Source organism: Doryrhamphus excisus, linkage group LG22 (assembly GCF_037039965.1).
Source record: "Doryrhamphus excisus strain RoL-2023G ecotype Guam linkage group LG22, RoL_Dexc_Guam_v1.1, whole genome shotgun sequence".
NCBI classification, from domain to species: Eukaryota; Metazoa; Chordata; class Actinopteri; order Syngnathiformes; family Syngnathidae; genus Doryrhamphus; species Doryrhamphus excisus.
The window spans coordinates 8,354,388-8,363,057 of record NC_136378.1 but is presented as its reverse complement, the minus strand read 5'-3'; the positions used below and the strand labels follow the sequence as shown (position 1 = coordinate 8,363,057).

Sequence of the window (8,670 nt, the reverse complement as noted above, 5' to 3'; positions counted from 1 at the left end):
AGGATAAAGGTTTAAGCCACCGTGTTTTAAAATCTTGGAGAGCTGCCATTTTTACGAGTACGGTATAGCAATGCATATCACATTACATAACACACACTTTTAATGGCATACATCGTTAACGCTTCTCATCATGGAGTTACACAGTTTTATTTTTAGATAACCTCTCATTGGAAGATGAAAAAAAAAAGTTCCTTACTCTTTATTGCATGTCTGTCCATTCTGGCAAAGGAATCCCGTCAGTTTTTAATGAGTGCCTTGGGACTGAGGATGCTGGCTCTTCTACTGATTAGAACGGCCTCAGAAGCAAAGTCAAGGACTTGATTGAGAAGGTGTTGCTGACCCAGTTCCAGGACACCAGTCTTGTCTAGTTTTTCACACGCTGTCACTGTTCAAGTCAAATAAAGGCTGTGCACCTGTTTACCATCTCCCTCATTTTAAAGGGGACCTAATATGCTATTTTTCCACACTTTGTATTGAGTTGTGGACTCCTATAGAGCAGCTACACACAATAACCAGCATAGAAAACTTTTTAGAGTTTGCAGAATCTGCAGCTATTCCCACCTCCGGGCATGTCTACTCTTCTGTGATTGGTCACATGCCCAAAACGCTTCCTAATTATGAACCATATAAGGAAGTCCGCTCCTCTATGACATCACAAAGCATCAGTTTTACCACGCCCTTTGAAACCGAGCGTTTTGAGACATCTCAAACTTCTTTTGGGGCTCACTAGAACACATTCTAACTACATTTATAGGTCATTTTGTGGATTAGATTCCACTGCAGAACGGTCCGCTTCTCTCTTCAATTGCTATTGTTTACTCATGGCACAATCAGGTTTAAGTCCTAAATACACTTCACAAGCTGATAGGAAGCAAGTCTGTTATTTGTTATTCATTTTTAATTCAACCCCGCCACCCTAGTAAGGACAAGGGCCTAGAAAATTAATGAATGAATGTTTCATTCAGGGCAGACCTCACAGCTAGGAGACCCGGGTTCAATTCCACCCTCGGCCATCTCTCTGTGTGGAGTTTGCATGTTCTCCCCGTGCATGCGTGGGTTTTCTCCGGGTACTCCGGTTTCCTCCCACATTCCAAAAACATGCTAGGTTAATTGGCGACTCCAAATTGTCCATAGGAATGAATGTGAGTGTGAATGGTTGTTTGTCTATATGTGCCCTGTGATTGGCTGGAAACCAGTCCAGGTATCCCCAGCTGGGATAGGCTCAAGCATGCCTGGGAACCTTGTGGGGATAAGCGGTACAGAAAATGGATGGATGTACACATTGTTTCGTGGAAATAGTACTAATAGTACACTTCAAGAAATGCTCCAAACCTTTGACAGACGGATTGCATGTGATAATAAATAACACGAGCAGTAGAAAATGAATGAATTAATGAATGTTTCATTCAGGCTGCACGGGGAGAACATGCAAACTCCACACAGAGATGGCCGACGGTGGAATTGAACTCGGGTCTCCAGGCTGTGAGGCCTGCGCACTAACCACTTGTCCACCATGCAGCCACTTTTTTTTTATTACAAACTATTATTTCGCAGTATAGTCTGCCTGGATTTCGTTGGTGTAGTTTGAGACTGAAGTTCACATAATCTGCCCAATTCTTCACAATCAAATAATCAAGGAATTGATTATTTTGTCCATTATTTTGCCAATGCATGCTTCCATGCCAACTTGCATACTATATTGTAGCAGCTCTTTAATAATGATACAATCCCGGAAGGCAGTCAGAAAGGCAAACACATTTAGTGAGCATCAAATTGTTCCACCCCTCTTCACGTATGATACTTGTGCCCTTGGTTACCTAGTAACTCTCCTCGCTGGCTCCAATTGGCGCTCGGGAGAAAGCAGCGGGATTGCGCTGCACGTTCTCGCTCAGCCTGTCGAGTTGAGGCAAGAGAGCATCCAGAGGCAGGCGGACTGAGAGGGGCAGCGTTCCCGCTGGAAACAACTCGCACTGGAGACATATTTTTTTTTTAAAACATGACAGCAAGGAGAACGGAATGAGCCTTTACGCACTGGAGGCATATCTCTAAAATAATTAAACACGCGTTTTTTTTTTTGGATTTGGAGTACACCACCATCCGTTTTTAAATGAATATATTTCTTTATTTTTAAGAAAAACACGGCATGGGGACATTTATATGTGGATTGTGCAGGTGAGTCATTGTATGATATTTAATAACATGCAACGTGCGCTTTTTTATTTGTGTAAAAAGTGATATTTTAGCAACGAGGCAGGCGCTGTGTATCCTACTTCCTAGTCCTATTTTTGGGTTTTGTCACTTGAACGCGCTGCCCCATCATATGCGGGGTTGTGCAAAAAAAAAACTGCATATGCGGTCTTTTTTGGCCACTCTGACGCAGATACGACCCCAAAGTGTGCTTCGTGTTAATTATCCCCCTTTGCGAACACTTGTTACTTCCATGAAGACACAATGTGTGATGGAAGAAGAACTAAAAATGACTGCACCACATGGAATAAGCAAAGTTCATCATTTTTTTTTAGTGTATTTTTGTATCATATACCTACCATCTCTAATCAGCTTTCTCATATCTTATTTTATTGAGACATAAATAGCCAGCTCTGTTGAAATATCTATTTAACATGCATATGGGATCTGATCATTTAGAGATTATCTGCACGTGTAAGCAGAATGAGCCGGAATTAATATGTTTCATTACTGAGGGGGAATCGAGGTATTATTTCCATGCTCATCATTGAAATCCTTTGATAGATGGATCTTGTGTTGCCTTTTTTTTTATTCACGCCATTAATTCTTGGAAAAGCAGGCACACTTTTTGCGGTACTTTAAGTTGCACAACAGGCAAGGTGTTGTTGCTTAGAATAGTCCCCCGATAGAGGAGGATGCAAGTTTAAAGGCGGTGTGATGCTGCAGGCTGCATATGCCTGTCTACTTTCTTACTCGTTGAAATGCCTGGACACAACTAGAGTGGAGATGAGCAGTGTCAGTGGGAGCTGTGGCACACACACACACACACACACACACACATATAAATGTAGCTGTGAGGAATGAATTCCAAACTGGAAAAGAAGGAGTGAAAATGTCAAATGGTCTTTGTCATAGTGATTTAGTCCAATGAACAAATGTGTCCCCACAACAGAAGCAAGAGGCCTAGCCTACTTCAATGGTATTCACAACACTTAACCAGTTACAATATCATAGGGAAATATAATTTATAAATAACTAATGCACACCAATTGCTTTAAGATGCGATGGATCAATAGTCAATGGTTGTTTTTATATATGCAGGAAGCTATAAAACACGTCTTGAGGTTGGTGTTGACTGTTAAAAGATGCATACTAATATTAATTCATTCATTTTCTACCACTTATTCTCACAAGTGTCGCCAGCCAATCACAGGGCAAACAACCATTCACACTGTTGATTGAGTCTCAAACTACACCAACAAAATCCAGGCAGACTATACTGCAAAATAATAGTTTGTAATAAAAAAAAGTGGCTGCATGGTACCCAAGTGGTTAGCGCGTAGGCCTCACAGCTAGGAGACCCGAGTTCAATTCCACACACGGCCATCTCTGTGTGGAGTTTGCATGTTCTCCCCGTGCAGCCTGAACGAAACATTCATTCATTCATTCATTTTCTACCGCTTATCCTCACAAGGGTCTTGTTATTTTCTCATATGCAATCCGTCTGTCAAAGGTTTGGAGCATTTCTTAAAGTGTACTATTAGTACTATTTCCACGAAACATCCATTTTCTGTACCGCTTATCCCCACGGGGTTCGCGGGCATGCTGGAGCTTATCCCAGCTGTCTTCGGGCGAGAGGCGGGATTACACCCTGGACTGGTTTCCAGCCAATCACAGGGCACATATAGACAAACAACCATTCACACTCACATTCATACCTATGGACAATTTGGAGTCGCTAATTAACCTAGCATGTTTTTGAGTACCCGGAAAAAACCTACGCATGCACAGGGAGAACTCCACACAGAGATAGTTGAGAGTGGAATTGAACTTGGGTATCCTAGCTGTGTGGCCTGCACACTAACCACTCCTCCACCGTGCAGCCCTATACTAATATTCTTAGTTCTGAAATTAAATATTCAGTGCATTAAAGGTATGCATTCTTGCAAGTCAATTACCATTACCATATTTTTGGCTACATGCTTTGTTAGCATCGATTTATTGAAGTTCATTTATGTATTTATTTGAATTTCTGCAAAATAGGATTTCTTATTTTACAGTAAAATAGAATATTTTTGTATTTAGAGCATAGAAAACCTATTTACGGCCTCATAAATGTACATTTTTAACATGATTAGAGCCCTCTACATCTGAAGTAACACCCCTATAGTCACATTTTTGTGATGCTGGGGGTTCAGAGTTGAGTTTTAGCTCGGCATGTGGTGTGATATTTTAATGAGGGATTATTATGCCAATCAAGTCGGTATGTGTGTGTGTGTCACCCAGTATTACAGTATTATTACTAACACATCTAATCAGTATAGGATACTACATATCATTCACAGTGCCTTTGAATGCGTCGTTTTAATGACTTATATTTGTATTGGAGTTTATTTAGCAATGTTTATGCTAAAGGAGCATGCTGCCGTAATTCATTTAGTCAGTTTTTGTAATGAAATTTGTAGTGAAATTCAAACCATAAGTATTTCCCAGTTTTATGACTTTTGACAGACTCGTCTGAAGATTTATTAGGGCTTGATTTAAGCGAGAACCAAATGGCGTTCATTTACATTGCCTGGATGGTTTCAATATCAGGGATATTCGGCTCCCTCTAAATTCTCTCTTTTGTCCTTCAGCGCTATAGTCCGAAATGCCGTTTTTCTCACATCCCCCATTTTCCACCTAGCTTCTTTATTCATTCAAGTCAGTCAAAATCATAGCGGCTTCATTTACTACAAACGTTGAGCTCTCTGTTAAGGCTGCTGTCAAATAATTGCCAGGAACACTGCCCGCCCATTGTGTTCATTTCCCAGACAGATTGGTCTCCAGATGGACTGGAGGGGCTGGGCCATTGAGAAGTGGTCAACATGTGATCGCTGACAGGGCTCTTGAGCACTCTAATACGTTTCATGATAGAGTTGAAAGTCCTGAACTTGTTTATGAGAGTCTCGAACAGAAAAAGGCCCATTGAACCTAAGTCGTCCTGCAAAGGTCTATATCTTTACCTGAGTGATCCGTCTTGGTCTGATGTGACATGGCTCAGCCACTATCGGTCTGTGGCCTCTTGCGCTTCATCACACAGTTTAAGTTTCAATGTTATTGCTCACGAATGCAGGTGTCTGCTAATGGTAATGGTTTTATTTCATTTGAACATGCATCAGATTACAATTGAATGCATCACATAATCAGTTCACAGTTCCACATGTCCAAAAGGAGTAGAAAGAAGCAAAGCTTATTAAATCCTACCCCTCCATCCGGTACTTTTACAATCAGTAACTGTTACATTTGTTCACTTCCTGCTTTCCATAATACAGTTTAAGGTTTTTTTTTTTTTTTTTTAAATAATGTACCTCGTACCGAAGTACGAGGTGATATGACCATACAATAACATAATGGGTACCATAGTAACTGTATATATAGTCATATATATTCACATCATGACTGGTTCAAGACAAGACCTTGACTAGACTAGACCAAAACATTAGACCTTGTTGTTTGAACAACAGGCTTATGTCAGAGGTTCACAATAATCCCAAATAAAAATTCACAATAAAAATGCGGGCCAAGCTGAAACTCAACTCTGAATCCAATCGTCACTTTCTGCCCCCCCCCCCCCCCCCACCAGAAGACGTTTACAAGCGGTTATGGTTTACACGTTTATGGTTTATTTACTCTTATTATGTTTACTTCACTGGGTAATACTAGTGTAAATCTAATTAGGGGGGTGTTATTTCATATCTGCAGGACTCTAATAATGTTAAAAAATATATTGGAAGGTCGTAAACAGGTTTTGTATGCTCCAACTATGAGGATATTCTGTTTAGAAAACTTTTACAATCAGTAACTGTTACATTTGTTCACTTCCTGCTTTCCTAATATATTTTTTATTAATTTTTAAAATTTTATTAATTTTCATTTTTATTTTTTAATTTTTTTTAATTTTTTTTTTTTTTAATTTTTTTATTTTATTTTTTATTTTACTTTCTTATTTTATTACACCGAAGTACGAAGTGATATGACCATACAATGACATAATGGGTACCATAGTAACTGTCAATATAGTGATATATATAGCATACATCATGACTGGTTCAAGACTCTTCATCCTGGAAAGGGTGATTGTTTGCAAAGCGTGTTTATGCATTAGTGAGTTGCTGCAAGTGAGACAGAGAGAGCCTGTGCAAGGTTGTGTTTTCAAATATTCTTAATTCCATTTGATGTGTTGTCTTGAAAATGCGGCAGGCGGAAATGAGTAATTTCCCAAATGCATATCTCTGACTTGAAGTATGTCCAACCAGTGTTTGTATTACACCTATGCAATACAAATTGTTTATGTCTTTTCTCTACTTACATACATTACATGTGCCTAAAAGAGTAGGGAGAGGTGTTGCATAACACTCCAATATATTAAAAAGTGCTACAGTATTATTTTTTTCAAATTTGGAACAGATCTTGCAGGTGTAACTAACGTTGTTGGTGGTCATTCATTAATGACAAGAAAAACAAACACTTTGTTGTACTAACAAAATTATTCTGGCAAAAAGAGCGTGGAACATAACATATTTAACATTTTTACATTGTTCATGTCCCAAAACATCTCCCCAGACTAACAAGTTTCCTTGCCAAAGACCAGTGTCTGCTTAGTAAACAACATACTTTTGGACATCACAATTCTAACTACAAAGCAGATGTCACACAGTATGTTGGCCCTCACTGTCTGCCAGGAGTTATCATTCTAGATATATTTATGAATCTGACAATTTACATTAATAACAAGAAGTGCAGTATGTCTAAGATGGGAGATGGGATGTTGTATGATATGCACTGGCAAGCGGAGAGCTATTTTTGATTGTTTTCTTCCTTTTTTCAGTATTTAAAAAATGCATGGAGAGATGCGGCAAGACGTGGTTCTGAGAGACAAACATGACAGGCAGCAGAAGAAAAGCCCTTACCTAAATTTAGACTGGCACGACACGTGGGTTATAGTCAGCTGATTCCCTGATATTGGTTTAATGGCTGAATATGGAGTGCAGAGTCCTTGCTAAACCTTTTTTGTCCACTATGACCTTGAGATTTGCAGATTCAGTTGGTGTTCTTGTGGTTGAAGTGGAATAGTTGTCTCTTGGGTGTGTGTGTCCTGGTTAAAGACTGGTTAAAAATTCAGACATTTGATGACTTTTTTTTGGATACTGCTCCAGCTGGTGCAACTGTGCTAAACTACATTGGTAACCCATGCTGGGGTTCTCAATTTTCAGGCGGGTTGCACTCCCGGTTCTGTATTTCTAGGTGCTACAAAGGTGGAAGTCATAGACAAATCAAGGTCTTTTGAGTCCGGACCTAGTGAACTCCTTTGCGATTCCCAAGCCCCTGAGGTATTTATGCATGGTTGACATGGCAAAGTGCTGCTCTTGCGCATGCTCTCCAAACTGGGCATTCTATTGAAACATCAGGCGATGAGCCAGGTCCTTCTGTAATCTTATTTATTCATCTTAGCAAGACAATTCGAACAATTGTATGCACAAAGAAAGGACCATGAAGCGGTGCCTGGATGGGTTTACTGCGGGCTGACTTGTGAGTCCTGACCCCAAACCCAATAAACTCCTTCCCTTTACATAAGGGTTGTCCACAGAGAAACGTTTTCAGGTCAAAACAGCAAAACGTCTTCCGGCTTGTTGTTGCCGTGTAGACAACTAAGCCGCTACTTTCTGAAAACGAGAGAAAAATTGTCATCATGTGACCAGTGACAAAGCCGACTCACCCCACTTGACATTCATGGTTCACAGTTAATTGGTTTGCGGTTTCACTCTATCACCGTTTCTCAAAACCTAAAAAAAACTTGATGGTAATGGTAATAGTTTTATTTCATTTGAACATGCATCAGATTACAATTGAATGCATCACATAATCAGTTCACAGTTCCACATGTCCAAAAGGAGTAGGAAGAAGCAAAGCTTATTAAATCCTACCCCTCCATCTGGTACTTTTACAATCAGTAACTGTTACATTTGTTCACTTCCTGCTTTCCATAATACAGTTTTTTTTTTTAAATAATGCACCCCGTACCGAAGTATGAAGTGATATGACCATAAAATAACATAATGGGTACCATAGTAAGTGTCATTATAGTGATATATATAGCACATCATGACTGGTTCAAGACTAGACCTTGACTAGACTAGACCAAGACATTAGACCTTGTTGTTTGAACAACAGGTTTATGTCAGAGGGTCACAATAATCCTGAATAAAAATTCACAATAAAAATGCGGGCCATGCTGAAACTCAACTCTGAACCCAATCGTCACTTTCTGTCCGCCCCCCCCCCCCCCCCCCCCCCACAGAAGACGTTTACAAGCGTTTATGGTTTAAACGTTTATGGTTTATTTACTCTTATTATGTTTACTACTAGTGTAAATCTAATTAGGGGGGTGTTATTTCATAACTGCAGGACTCTAATAATGTTAAAAAATATAATTGGAAGGTC

The 8,670-nt window shown here is 39.7% G+C and overlaps 1 protein-coding gene across 4 annotated transcripts in view; it reads left to right on the top strand.

Annotated features, from left to right (window-relative positions):
* Nucleotides 1-1,889: 1,889 nt before the first annotated feature.
* The window catches only part of nlgn3a (neuroligin 3a), a 212,898-nt gene continuing 206,117 nt past the window's right edge, over nucleotides 1,890-8,670 (top strand). For all 4 annotated transcript variants that reach the window (XM_058063837.2, XM_078788071.1, XM_078788072.1 and 1 more), the window contains exon 1: nucleotides 1,890-2,172. The gene's annotated coding sequence lies outside the window, so the exon portion shown is untranslated. The remainder of the gene's footprint in view (nucleotides 2,173-8,670) is intronic.